Genomic DNA, 15,232 nt, shown 5'->3' with positions numbered 1-15,232 from the left:
CACAACTTTCTTTGGACCAGTAACCCCCCCCCCAGTTGAGATTCACAACAGCCATGGGGTGGCTAAGAGTGTTGTTATGAGCATCAGTCACTTGGTACTGGTGACCAAGTAGGTGTTGTTCAGGGTGGACCAGTTTCTCTATTACTATTGTAACACTTGCACCTGTGTCCCTGTAGGCCTGAACCTCAACACCATTTATTAGGGGAAGTTGCTTGTACTTATCCATATTAAGGGGACAAGCAACCAAGGTGGCCAAATCAATGGCCCCCTCAGAGACTAACACAGCCTCTGTGGTCTCCCTAACAAGACCAACCCCAACTAAGTTACCAAAAGTGAGCCCAGCTACTCCCTTGGATTGGCTACTAGTAGGTTTGCTCCCACCACCACTGCTATTACTAGGGGCACTAGGTATAGCAGCAGGGGTTGTAGTGGTAGGAGGCTTGGTGCTTTTCTTTGGACAACTGGGATCAGTTGTCCAATGGCCTTTTATTTTACATAAATAGCACCATGGTTTCTTTTCTTTGTTTTGATTTGAAGAGGATTTGGGCCCACCACCCCCACCAGAGTGTTTTTGTGGGCCTGATGAAGACTCATTTTTAGATTTGTCCCCACCCTTGTCAGAAGACTTACCATCCTTCTTCGTGCCATCCTTGTCACCCCCTGTATGAACTTTTCTGTTCACCGATGTTCTGACCCATTTGTCTGCCTTATTTCCCAATTCTTGGGGAGAGGTCAGATCAGAGTCTACCAGGTACTGGTGTAACACATCAGACACACAATTATTAAGAATATGCTCTCTCAGGATTAAGTTGTACAGGCTTTCATAGTCAGAAACTTTACTGCCTAGTAACCACCTCTCCAAGGCCTTCACTGAATGGTCAACAAAGTCTACCCTGTCTTGTGAAGACTCCTTTTTGGTTTCTCTGAACTTCATCCGGTACTGTTCAGTGGTTAAGCCATAACCATCAAGGAGTGCATTCTTAAGAACTGTAAAATTATTGGCATCACTTTCTTTAACAGTAAGTAGCCTATCCCTACCCTTGCCACTGAAAGATAGCCATAGGATTGCAGCCCACTGCCTTTGAGGGACCTCCAGTACAACACAGGCCCTCTCAAGTGCAGCAAACCACTTGTTAATGTCATCCCCCTCCTTGTAAGGGGGAACTATCTTGTACAGATTCCTAGAATCATGCTATTTTGCAAGATGACTATTTGGAATACTGCTGCTGCCACCATGGGGCCCTAACCCCAACCTCTGTCTTTCTTTTTCTAAATCAAAGGCTTGCCTATCTAAATCCAGGTGTTGCTTCTTGAGCTTCAGCCTGGATTCTTCCACTCTCAATCTATTGAGCTCCGATTCTAACACTCTGTCATCAGGGTGGGTGGGTTGGGCATGCCTTGACACAGAAGAATGGTGAGAATGAACAGAGGGAGACCTTTCCCTAACAGATGGCACTCTAACATTCTGGCCTACAGAAGTAACACTCCTACTGTGATGTGAAGTCCCATTAGTACCAGCTATGCTAGGTGGTCTGCTAAGGGTCAGGTTGGGAAGGTTCCCTTCTAACTCTTTTACTAGGGGTGCCCCAGAATCAGAGTGGGAACCATCAGCTAATCTCTCACCAGAAGTGCCAACTAAGGTCTTATCTAGTTCAACGAGCATGATAACTAATAGTTCTCTAGAGGGATTCTTCCCTACCCCTAATCCTCTTTCAACACAGAGACTCCTTGCTGCCTTCCAGCTAAGATGGTCATATGCAGTCTTGGACAGATCCAGAGTTTGACCTCTACCAGACATAATAGAAAAGGTTTAAGGGACAGAAAAAGAAAGAAAACGTTTTCAGAACTTTTTAAAGGACAGAAAAAAAACTTTTTAAACTTTTTAAGAACTTTTTGAAAATTTTAGAGGTACTTTTCAGCACTTAGCAAAGAAGTGAGAGAAGAAAAGCAAAATTTTTGGTTAGGTGTACATACACTGAACTTGTTTTGTATATTTTTCTCTTATGAAAAGTACAAAATGACAAAGTGGTAAGTAGTTGCAAAGTACTTATCCCACCGCTGCACAACCAATGTAGGAGGCTGGACTGGCTTGTAGTGGGTACCAAGGGGTACTTACACTTTGCACCAGGCCCAGGTATCCCTTATTAGTGTAGAGGGGTGTCTAGCAGCTTAGGCTGATAGAAAAGGTAGCTTAGCAGAGCAGCGTAGGCTGAACTAGGAGACGAGTGAAGCTCCTACAGTACCACTAGTGTCATATGCACAATATCATAAGAAAACACAATACACAGATATACAAAAAATAAAGGTACTTTATTTTTATGACAATATGCCAAAGTATCTCAGTGAGTACCCTCAGTATGAGAATAGCAAATATACACAAGATATATGTACACAATACCAAAATATGCAGTAATAGCAATAGAAAACAGTGCAAACAATGTATAGTCACAATAGGATGCAATGGGGGCACATAGGAATAGGGGCAACACAAACCATATACTCTAGAAGTGGAATGCAAACCACGAATGGACCCCAAACCTATGTGACCTTGTAGAGGGTCACTGGGACTGTAAGAAAACAGTGAGGGTTAGAAAAATAGCCCACCCCAAGACTCTGAAAAGTGGGTGCAAAGTGCACCTAAGTTCCCCAAAGAGCACAGAAGTCGTGATAGGGGAATTCTGCAAGGAAGACCAACACCAGCAATGCAACAACTATGGATTTCTGACGAGAGTACCTGTGGAACAAGGGGACCAAGTCCAAGAGTCACGATCAAGTCGTTAGTGGGCAGATGCCCAGGAAATGCCAGCTGTGGGTGCAAAGAAGCTGCCACCGGATGGTAGAAGCTGTGGATTCTGCAAGAACGACAAGGGCTAGAAACTTCCCCTTTGGAGGATGGATGTCCCATGTCGTGAAGAGTTGTGCAGAGGTGTTTCCGTGCAGAAAGACCGCAAACAAGCCTTGCTAGCTGCAAGGGTTGCAGTTAGGGTTTTTGGATGCTGCTGTGGCCCAGGAGGGACCAGGATGTTGCCAATTGCGTGAGGAGACAGAGGGGGTGTCCAGCAAGACAAAAAGCCCACTCAGAAGCAAGCAGCACCCGCAGAAGTGCCAGAACAGGCACTACAAAGTGGAGTGAACCAGAGCTCACCCGAAGTCACAAAGGAGGGTCCCACGACACTGGAGGACAACTCAGGAGGTCGTGCACTGCAGGTTAGAGTACCGGGGACCCAGGCTTGGCTGTGCACAAAGGAAATCCTGGAAGAGTGCACAGGAGCCGGAGTAGCTGCAAAACACGTGGTTCCCAGCAATGCAATCTAGCGTGGGGAGGCAAGGACTTACCTCCACCAAACTTGGACTGAAGAGTCACTGGACTGTGGGAGTCACTTGGACAGAGTTGCTGAGTTCAAGGGACCTCGCTCGTCGTGCTGAGAGGAGACCCAGAGGACCGGTGATGCAGTTCTTTGGTGCCTGCGGTTGTAGGGGGAAGATTCTGTCGACCCACGGGAGATTTCTTCGGAGCTTCTAGTGCAGAGGGGAGGCAGACTACCCCCACAGCATGCACCACCAGGAAAACAGTTGAGAAGGCGGCAGGATCAGCGTTACAAGGTCGCAGTAGTCGTCTTTGCTACTTTGTTGCAGTTTTGCAGCCTTCCAGCGCGGTCAGCAGTTGATTCCTTGGCAGAAGGTGAAGAGAGAGATGCAGAGGAACTCTGATGAGCTCTTGCATTCGTTATCTAAGGAATTCCCCAAAGCAGAGACCCTAAATAGCAAGAAAAGGAGGTTTGGCTACTTAGGAGAGAGGATAGGCTAGCAACACCTGAAGGAGCCCATCAGAAGGAGTCTCTGACGTCACCTGCTGGCACTGGCCACTCAGAGCAGTCCAGTGTGCCAGCAGCACCTCTGTTTCCAAGATGGCAGAGGTCTGTAGCACACTGGAGGAGCTCTGGGCACCTCCCAGGGGAGGTGCAGGTCAGGGGAGTGGTCACTCCCCTTTCCTTTGTCCAGTTTCGCGCCAGAGCAGGGCTGAGGGATCCCTGAACCGGTGCAGACTGGCTTATGCAGAGATGGGCACCATCTGTGCCCATCAAAGCATTTCCAGAGGCTGGGGGAGGCTACTCCTCCCCAGCCCTGACACCTTTTTCCAAAGGGAGAGGGTGTAACACCCTCTCTCTGAGGAAGTCCTTTGTTCTGCCTTCCTGGGCCAGGCCTGGCTGGACCCCAGGAGGGCAGAAACCTGTCTGAGGGGTTGGCAGCAGCAGCAGCTGCAGTGAAACCCCGGGAAAGGTAGTTTGGCAGTACCCGGGTCTGAGCTAGAGACTCGGGGGATCATGGAATTGTCTCCCAATGCCAGAATGGCATTGGGGTGACAATTCCATGATCCTAGACATGTTACATGGCCATGTTCGGAGTTACCATTGTGACGCTATACATATGTCGTGACATATGTATAGTGCGCGCGTGTAATGGTGTCCCCGCACTCACAAAGTCTGGGGAATTTGTCCTGAACAATGTGGGAGCACCTTGGCTAGTGCCAGGGTGCCCACACACTAAGTAACTTAGCACCCAACCTTTACTAGGTAAAGGTTAGACATATAGGTGACTTATAAGTTACCTAAGTGCAGTGGTAAATGGCTGTGAAATAACGTGGACGTTATTTCACTCAGGCTGCACTGGCAGGCCTGTGTAAGAATTGTCAGATCTCCCTATGGGTGGCACAAGAAATGCTTCAGCCCATAGGGATCCCCTGGAACCCCAATACCCTGGGTACCTCAGTACCATATACTAGGGAATTATAAGGGTGTTCCAGTATGCCAATGTAAATTGGTGAAATTGGTCACTAGCCTGTTAGTGACAATTTGGAAAGAAATGAGAGAGCATAACCACTGAGGTTCTGGATAGCAGAGCCTCAGTGAGACAGTTAGTCATAACACAGGTAACACATACAGGGCACACTTATGAGCACTGGGGCCCTGGCTGGCAGGGTCCCAGTGACACATACAACTAAAACAACATATATACAGTGAAATATGGGGGTAACATGCCAGGCAAGATGGTACTTTCCTACACTTACACAAAGCAGTCTCCAACACCCGCAGTGTATCTGGGTCCAGGACAGGGAGAAGCAGGGTCTTGTGCACTAAGAAGACTTTCTTTGGAAGTTTGTCTACTTCAAAGGCAGAAATGAGTATAAATATTAGACTGCTGACCCCACAACTTCATAACACTTCTGGATTTAGGACATTCTGTCAGGAAGAAGAGCTGGATGCTGTAGGACGAACTGTCACCCAGCCTTTTGCTGTGCTTGTCTGGTGCTTGCTGCGTCTGTCCTGGGAGTGAAAGGGCTGGACTTAGCTTTCTATATCCTGCTTCCCAAGGTTCTCCAAAGGCTTGAACTGAGCTTTGCCTCCTGTTGTGAAGTCTCAGGGACATCAAAGTCTTCATCTGCCAGTGCCTGGGCTCTTCTGTTGAGAGTCCTGACTTGCTAAGTGGTGCCAAATCCAGTCCCTGGGCCTTTAGAAGTGGAGGCTGGAGAACTGCCTGAGCCTGGGCTCTTCTGTTGAAAGCCCTGACTTGCTAAGTGGTGCCAAATCCAGTCTCTGGGCCTTTAGAAGTGGAGGCTGAAGAACTGCCTGAAAATCTACACACTGAGGCCATTGTGGCAGAAAAATTGATGCAGCACCTGCACCACAGCTGAGAATTCGATGCAGTGCCTGTCTCACAGCTGCTAAATCAACACATCGCCTGCTTAGCACAGAGCCATCTTTGCTGTGCGTCTGGATTTTCCATGCATCATCCCTGGATGTCATTTTCTTTATCTACGTTGCTCTGCAACCAGGAATTGACGCATCGTTAGACTGGCGGGAACAGAATCCACGCATCGCCAGCCGAGCGAGCAAAGAACCAACGCATCGCCAACTGGGTGGGAAAAGAATCCATGCATCGCCTGTCCAGTGTGACAATAATTGACGCACCGCTTGCTTTTCTGGCGCATCATCTCCTTTGCGGCCCACATCATCTTTTTTTTTACACATCCAAGGTAATGTGTGTTCTAAGGATACAACCACTGATTTTTCAGGACTAAGGGGGTCATTATGAACATGGCGGGATTCCCCGCCATGTTCATACTGATGGTCTAAACATAGACCTCCAGCCCCCTTGAGGCCCCGCCGGCCCAGTGGAATGCTGGGCCAGGACATTGCCGACATGGAGCCGTCATCAATGCCGCAGTGTGGCAGGTGCAGCAGCACCCGTCGCGCAGATCACTGCCTGGAAATCAGGCAGTGACCTGCGCGACAAGACTGTGCACGGGGGCCCCTGCACTGCCCATGCTAAGTGCATAGGAAGTGCAGGGGCCCCCAGGGGGCCCCAGAGCACTCCTTCCACCAGCCTTTTCCTGACAGGTGAAATTGCCAGGGAATGGCTGGCGGAACAAGGGTTCTTTACCTGGAGCAGCGCTGCCCTTTCGGATGAAGAATTCCGCCATCGTCAGGCTGCCTGTTGGCGGTAGCTTGGCGGTGGTGGAAGGCCGCCTGCGCAGTCCCCACTGTGTTCTTTATGTGGCGGTTGAGACCGCCATGCCGGTGGCGGAAATTGCCCGGCAAGTTCATAATGAGGGCCTAAGACTCTTTAAATCTTTACACTTTACACATTGCCTATGCGATAAGCCTGACTGCTTGTGCATGAGGGATGAGCAGGGATTATCTTAGGTGTGTGACTCCCTGCCCTTGGACAGGGCGTAAACTGACTGCCAACCAAAGACTCCATTTCTAACACTGGTGATCAGCGGTGAGGATAGGACTTGTATTTGTACTTTGCATACAGCGATTGGTGTACACTACTGTCTGATTGCAGAGCATAACAACCAGATACTCTTTTTTTAATTTCCTTTTTGGATTTCTCTTGCCTTTTGAAATTTGCAACTTTTGAGTCTTACCTACAAGCATGGCTCAGTCTGGGGAGCCATCAGCAGCTGCTGCCGATGCAGTGTTTGAGCAGGAAACGTTGGAGACAAACTCAGTATCTCTGCACAGAAAGTTTTGTGAGCAGCTCCAGTGCCCAATTAAAGGCCTCAACAAAAAGGAGGAGCTGCAAAAGGTGCTGAGGGCCTGGTTGGCAAAAGAGGCTGGTGGGCCCGCAGAGGAGGAGGAGAATGTTGTTGAGGGAGAGGGGGGACAACCTGCAGGATGTGGTGGATAACTTGATCTGCCTAGGAGGGAGGTACTCTCCAGGGCAAGTAGCAGTGTTTCCTCCAGAAGGTCTGACCCCAGAGGAGCTGAGGGACAGGTGGGAGACCCAAAAGTATCAGATTGAGATGGAAAAACTTAAGCTGCAGCATGAAAGGGAACTTCAGCTGGAGCTGGCAAAGATCAACAGGGAAGCAGAAAAATGAGAAATGTGCAATAGAGGAGAGGAAATTTCTTTTAGCTCAGAAGCTGAGCTTCAAAGAGCTGGCTCTAAGGAGCAGGCCCAGTGCAGATGGTGGCAGCATTTCACCAGTGCAGTCTGAGAGAAGAGTGCACCTTCCCAAAAATTTAGGTTAAGAGTACACTAAAGAGGATAACATCCACAGGTAGTTTCAGGGCTATGAGGCAGCACTCAACATGCACAGGATCCCTGAGCGAGATTGGAGGGTAGGCCTGTGGAACTACTTTACAACAGAACAGAGGGGAGGGACACCTTGTTGGTGCTAGAGCTTGCTAAAGAGCTCACCTACACCAGAATGAAGGGAAGGATGCCCTCATCACTAGGTATGGCCTGACACCAGAGATGTACAGGAGGAAGTTCAAAGTAGGAAACGTGATTCTCAGACGTGGTTTGGGTGTGTGAATTCTTTCTGCAGAGCACTGGATGGTTGGGTGAATGGGAGTGAGGTGACAGATTATCAGATGCTGTACAGTTTGTTTGTATGGGAGCACTTGTCTAGTCTGTGTTTTCCAGAGCTGTGCCAGTCCTTGATTGACAGCTGGCTTACTGACCCCAGGAAGCTTGCTCAGGATGCGGACCGCTGGATGAGTACCAGAGTCCACAAGAAGTTGTATGTGGGAGACTCAGCCAAGAGTGGGCAGGGTCCCCAACAGAAGGAGGTGGGGGGACAAGGATAAAAGTAAGGAGTTCTCTAAAGGGCCCAAAACTAGTTCCCAGGGTAAGGATTCCCAAACCCCTCAAGTGCTTTGCCTGTAATCAGGAAGGACATTTCAGAGGGAGTCCCGAGTGGACACAGCCCCCCACCGGTGGGCAGTCGGTTGGGGTGGCCAGTGTAGTGCTTGGGGAGGACTTGGCCCCAGTTAGTGGTTGGGGAGCCAGCTGAGAAAACCCTAGTCTTCCTGGGAAAGGGTGAGATAGTCCAGAGAACTCTCATGCTTGACAATACTATAAAATTTAGGCAGTGGGTGACAATCAATGGGAGGCGGGTGGAGACTCTTAGAGACACAGGACCAGTATGACAACAGTCTGGTGTCTCAAGAGCAGGTAACCTCTAATGTGGTCCACCAGGTTGTAGCAGTAGACAACAGTGAGTGCCAATGCTTGGTAGCTCAGGTTCCCTTTGAATGTGGGAGGGGTCCCAGGTTTCTTGAGGGTAGTTGTGAGTCCATCCATGCCTGTTGACTGTCTGCTAGGGAATGACCTGGAGCATACCACCTTGAAGGAGGTGGAGCTCAGGTCACATTTGGAAATGTTGGGATTGCCAGACTGGGTGTGCATGACCACACGGTCCGTGGCCGCCAGGGAGGGTGATTAGAAGGACCTGGAGCCTGAAACAGAGGCCCAGGTGCTTGCCTGGAGGAAGATGGGAAACGGGTGCAGGAAACCCGCTCCTGAGATTTCTGTGATCTGGGAGGAGGCTGAACCTAAGGAGGACGCCCCAGAACTTACAGGAGAAGAAGTGGACAAATTGGGGGGCCTCCGTGAGCTGATCCATTGGCAGCTGGAAGGAGGCCCCACCAGGGAGGAGTTCTGCACAGAAGAGAAAGCATGCCCTACCCTGGGGGGCCTTCGGAAACAGGGCGAGGCCTAGGCAGCTGATGACACTTTTGGATCTCACCTGATTTACTGGGAGAATGATCTCCTGTATAGTGAGCCTAAGGTTGCTGAGCCAGGGACAGCCCATGTGCTTGTAGTACCCCAGTGTTTCAGAGCCTTCCTACTGGGTCTGCCTCTTGATGTGCCAGTGGCAGGTCATTTGGGGTAGGCAAGACCTTTGACAGGCTTGTCATGGACTTTTATTGGCCCCAAATAAGGAAGGCCTCAGGTGCATTCTGCAGGACCTGTCAGACCTGCCACGTCAGTGGCAAATCTGGGAAGAGTTGCAGGGCTCCTCTTCAACCCTTTCCTGTTGTGAGCACCCATTCTGACCGGTGGGCATTGACATTGTAGGGCCTCTGGATCCCAAGACAGCCATGGGTAACAGGTTTATCCTAGTCTTGCTGGATCATGCCACCCGATACCCAAAAACCTATGCCCTAGGGACAGTTACTGCTCTCACGGTGACTAGGGCACAAATGGGGATCTTTACCCATGTGGGTTTCCCCAAAGAGGTGGTATTGGAGTGGGGTACCAATTTCATGTCGCTGTACATGAAGGCCATGTGGAAGGCGTGTGGTGTAACAGACAAGTTCACCAAGCCTTACTATCCCTAAAGCAATGGGTTGGTTGAGAGATTCAACCTTACCCTGAAGGGCATGATTATGGGTCTTTCTGAACTCATGAGGCATAAGTGGGATGTCTTGTTACCATGGCTGTTGCTTGCTTACAGGGAGGTACCACAGAAGGGGGCTGGCTTCACCTCTTTTGAACTTCTGTATGGGCACCCTGTGAGAGGGCCTCTCATTTTGATGAAGGAGGGCAGGAAGCAGGCTCTCAAGAAGCCACCTCAGGATGTTTTCAGTTACATGCTGACCTTCAGGAACCAGACAACCCGCTTCCAGAAACTCACTCAGGAGAATCTGGAAGCTAGTCAGGAGGACATGAAACAATGGTATGACCGGAATACCACTCTGGCTGAGTTTCAGCCTGAAAGCACAAATGGAGAACAAAGAGACCTTATTTGGAGAGCCACACAAGCCTCAAGTAAACACTACCAACACAAAAGTGTGTGTTTCTCCAACAAATCTTACCCAAATAACTCTTCTTTTTGGGAGTTTATTCCATTGCCCTTTCTATTCAGGTGTCCTCAGACATCCCATAGATTTGGACGAGGTGGGGTCACTCACATAATGTGATGTGTTTCATCCTCGGCCACCTTGCCCCACCCTCGTAAGGTGATACTACTAGGGCAGACTCAACCTCAAGTGGGGCTATCTTGAGGGAGTTCTTAGAAATTATCTAACTAGACAGGAATCTCGGGTCCCGATGTATATGTAAAAATATCTCAGGATAAACCACAAAAAATGTCCTTTGTAATTAGGTGGTATCCAGGATATGATTAAATTAATACCAACAAGGTATTAAGGTGGGTTTTGTTGGGCATTATGCCCAGTCATAACCGATAATACTACCTGCTGACATGTTTCTAAAGTGGTGTGGAGTCCTTTTGTGGTGTTTTCACTGTGTTACTGTGTGTGTGTGTATACACAAATACTTTACACACTGCCTCTGAAATAAGTCTGTCTGCTTGTGCCAAGCTACCAAGGGGGTGAGCAGGGGTTATCTTAGGTGTGTGACTCCCTAACCCTGACTAGAGTGAGGGTTCATACTTGGATAGGGTGTAAACTGACTGCCAACTAAAGACCCCATTTCTAACAGGTGTCCTGCAGGTCAAACACCATCATTCAGTCTCCAGGGTCGAGGCTAGACAAGAACTGGGTAAGAGTGAGCATCTTGAAATTCCCCTTCCAGATCAAGGCATTTAGAGGGCGTTGGTCTAGAATAGGCCAAAGGCCTCTGTCCTTCTTGGGAACGAATAACAACCACATCCTACTTCTGGCTCTGGCACTCTCTCAGTAGCACCTTTGATCACAAGGGCTTGCACTTCCTTCTGTAAAATGAAGAGATGGTCCTCTGTCAGTCACGGGGGTATTGTAGAAGGTGTGGAAAGGAGAGGAAAGGATGGGTAAGGCCTATCCCCTGCAAATTATCTGTAGGACCCACCTGTTGGATGTTTCTGCCTGCCAGCCCAGAAAGAAACAATGGTTGTGCTCCCATAAGGGCACACTAAAGAGGTTTGGCAGGCGGGGCTGCTGGGGGAACAGTCGACTGGGTGGTACACTGACTTTGGCCTCAACCGCGAAACTGCTGGGTACCCAGGCTGGCAGTAAGTAACACCTTGGCCAAAGCTATGAAAGGAGCAATGGAACTGTTACAGTTGGCTAGGTGGGCTACAGAGGCGCAGACAGCAAATGGTATAAGTGCTCGCCTTAAAACACTCAAGAATGGAATCACCCTTGTCCCGAACAGGTAAGTGCCATCACAGGGCAAGTTCATCAGAAAGGACTGGACATTGTTAGAGAACACAGTCGACTGCAGCCATGTATAGCGGCAAATGGCAACAGTGGTTCCTATGTTCTGCCAGACATAATCTGCGAGGTCCAAGCTACAATGAATTGTGAACTTGGCTGCATCATGACTGTCTTGAGTTGCCTGTGAGAGCAAAGGATGAACATCTTCAGGTACACCAGGGAGGATTTGTGCCACCAAATCCCAAAAGGACGTGGGAGTAGCATCCCAACAGAATTTGTGACGGAACAATGAAAGTCTTTACAATGAAGGCTTTTACTACGACAGTGCCCTAATAACACCACTATTTACATTGATAGTCAATATCATGCCACCACATAGGGAAGCATTCAAACTCCTGTTACCATGAACGCCAGCATCACGTGTAGTTATGTCAGTCATACCATTAAAAAGCCTAGTTGAACTGGATGGGAAAAACAAACAAGGACAGTTTTGATATATGACGATAGGGTACTCGTGAAAACTATATTGTTACGTAAGCCACCTCAGCCTTGCAAAGTAAAACATACCATGTGGACACAGCACAGTGCGAAAGGTTTAACTGTAACTAACAGCCATTTATTGTTGTCAAATACAGCAGCACAGTACTGTAAACACATGCATATTTCACATTTTAGCAAAGATGTAGTTACAATAAAAGCGTTTTGAAATAATCTGTTTCTGCAGTAGTCCTTAATTTATGTTAACCAATTCACTGCATTTCCCAATGTAAAATGGAATCCCAGCCCCCTGATATGCCTCCATAAAAAAAATGTTGTCCAGAGATTTTCATTTTTGATTTGTGTTTTTTGGTAATTTGAGAAGTAATTTAGCTTGGGTAGACATTTCTGATCCGAGACAAATTTTTCTGGATGACATGTTTAAAAATGGCAGATGCGTTGCAGTGATGATTTAATATTTCAGGAACCATGAGACCTATATTCTTCATTTTGGTGTCAAAACATAGGTTTTGGGGGTCAAGTAGTTTTATAGAGACAGAAAATAATTCCTCAGAGCAACCCCTCTGCCATTTTCCAAAATGGTGGCTATAATGGAGGAAGAAGAGACATATATTTATAAATGAAACAAATAATAATGGTTTTTAATTCTTTTATGTGCACACCAAACAATGTTTATGATCTGAATATGAAAAAAATAATGTTCATCACTCCTGTTTTAGACACATTTTCATAGTTCACTTTATTTATTTGTTTCAGCAATCGCTGGTGGTACATTTGCAGAATGCTGAACATTTAAGAAGAGCCCATTCAACAGGGACATCATTTTGTAGCACAGCTTTTGCAAGTACATGGAGGTGTAAGTTCTTTGGGTAGAGGATTTAGAAATATCGTAGGTTTTAGCACCTTACCAACATCTTCCCAACTAAATTCACATGAATATTTCTCTACATATGCATGATCCAAAACATTTACACATCTTCTGATCAAGTAGAGCGCTTCGGTGGAAGGTAACAGCGGGAGTGATCTCTTGAACTCACTGTACCGAAGATCATCAAATGCATGAGAGTCAGAACTTGTTTTCCACACGTGCACAAGGTATATGCCTACGCCTTTAAAGTCACATTATTCTTCTGCCTCAGAAAATCTTTTTAGAAACATCACAGGTTTAGTAGTTAAAGCTCCAAGCTTTGTTCCAGTTTTGCTCATAGTGTCATCACCTGTAAGAATACGTGCCTTGATAAGAACACTGAACATCTATGGGTCAAATTTCCTGTACAAAATATGAAGCAGGATTAAGGGGGGTCATTATGAAAATGGCAGTAAAAACCACCTACTGCCGCGGTGACGACTGCCAAAAGACCGTCGCCGCGGCTACCATTCATCCACCATAATATGACCACAGCTGGATTTCCGCCACAAGAAGGGTGGAAATACGGCTGTGGTCATACTGGCGGATGGCGGTAAGGTGGCGCTGCTACCACCAGCAGCTCCACGCCATAGACCGCCGTCAGCCTTATTATGAAAAATAATATGGCCTGGCGGTGTTCTGCTGGTGGACGCTGCTGGTGGAAGCAACACCCAGCCCCTTTTCCTCCTGGAGAACCACCTGGACCCAGGTAAGTCGGATCTCCGACAGGGGAAGGGGGTGGGGGAGTGTTTTGTGTGTGTGGGGGTGTGTGCATGTATGTGTGAGTGTGTGCATTAATTCGAGTGTGTGTTTCGTGTTGATTGCGTGCGTGTATGAATGTGTGTGAGTGCGTTTATGTATGGAAATCGGAATGCATGTGTGCATGTATGTTTCGATCTGTGTGCGGATGTGTGCGTGAATGTGTGAATGCATGCGTTTATGTATGTGTGGATAGTGTGTCTGCGTGTGTGTGTATGAATGGAGGGACGTGGATGTAGGGGTGTAGGGAGTGTTTGGAGAGGTATGGGGGCCTCCTATCAGTGACAGGGAAGGGATTCCCTGTCACTGATAGGGCCTACTGCCATGGTTTTCGTGGCACTACGAACACCACAAAAACCATGGTGGTAGGCAGGGTCATAATAATGCCAGTGGCACAATGGTGGCCGGAGGCTGCTGCCACCATGGCGGTCGGAGTGGTACATTGGTGGGTTGGCTTCAGCCAACCTGCCAATGTCATAATGTGGCTACCGCCACATTAACGCGGACCACTGGGGTCATAATGACCCCTAAGTGTCTTTTCTCGCCTGTTCCATAATTTATTCATAACTCCTTGACTTATAAACATTGCAGCAAACCTAAGTAGCACAATAATAACATCTGTGTCATTTGACAGTACAATGATTGGAACCATTTCGAACAGCTCACTCAACATGTGGCACAACACGAAGGTCAGCTTCCTCCAATGTGCTGTTATGATTTTGAACAATATGGCCCATACCTGTTGAATATATCTCTGCAGGCAACAACTCCTCATTGACAATAATTCTACTTGCAATAATTGGAAATTCAGTGAATGTTTTGGCAAGTTAACATCTCCAGGTTCAACTTGTTCGATGTTGATGACCAGAATCAGTTGCACAGGTATAGGTGTCGAATTATTGATGCAGGCAAGGCCAAATGTTCCAATTGTAGACACTTGTCTGATTCTCTCACATTGTTTGACAGATAGTTCAAGATAACTGTCAAAGACAATGTGCAGTTCTTGCAAGGTGCACGCTGTCTTTGATATTTGTAGAATGGTCTGAACGATCTCTCAGACGTTTTGCATGGATGAAATCTTGACCATTAATCATTGTGACATATAGTCCACAACAACATCAGTTTTCAATGAGGACATAATTTTGAATTGAACTTCTTCAGGTAAGAGTTTAGTTTTGAGCTCTTGTATGAGTTTGTTCTTCAATGGTTTGGTTGCAGCACCTCCATCAAATAATGCGTTTGTTGGAAGAAGATCATGCAACAGAATGTCCTTGATAAATTAATCCCTTTCTTTTGCTACATCCATCTCTCTATGTGCTTGCAAAAGTTGTTTTTGTAACCTGTTTTGTAGTGGCTGGTGGGGCGAAACTCTTACTATGACAATTAAAGTGTGGAAGTTTAACTTTAGTGATGATGTCAAACAGCTTTTTCTGTTCCAATACAAATCTTTCCTGCTTCAGTTCTGCTTATATTTTCAATCCATATTCCAGCACATCTAGTAGACGTGTCTTTATATTGTTATCCACATACTGTTTGGTCACAAAAGTTGTGTAATCGCACAGGTTCAGTCATTTCAAAGAGCTTTCCTTGCTTCTGCATGAAATGAAGAAGGCTGTCAACATTTTTATTAAAATGTTCCCCTCTCTTTCCCACAAGTTCATGGTGAGGAACAGTT

This window comes from Pleurodeles waltl, chromosome 3_1, assembly GCF_031143425.1.
Source record: "Pleurodeles waltl isolate 20211129_DDA chromosome 3_1, aPleWal1.hap1.20221129, whole genome shotgun sequence".
NCBI lineage: Eukaryota > Metazoa > Chordata > Amphibia > Caudata > Salamandridae > Pleurodeles > Pleurodeles waltl.
This window is presented reverse-complemented; position numbering follows the sequence as displayed.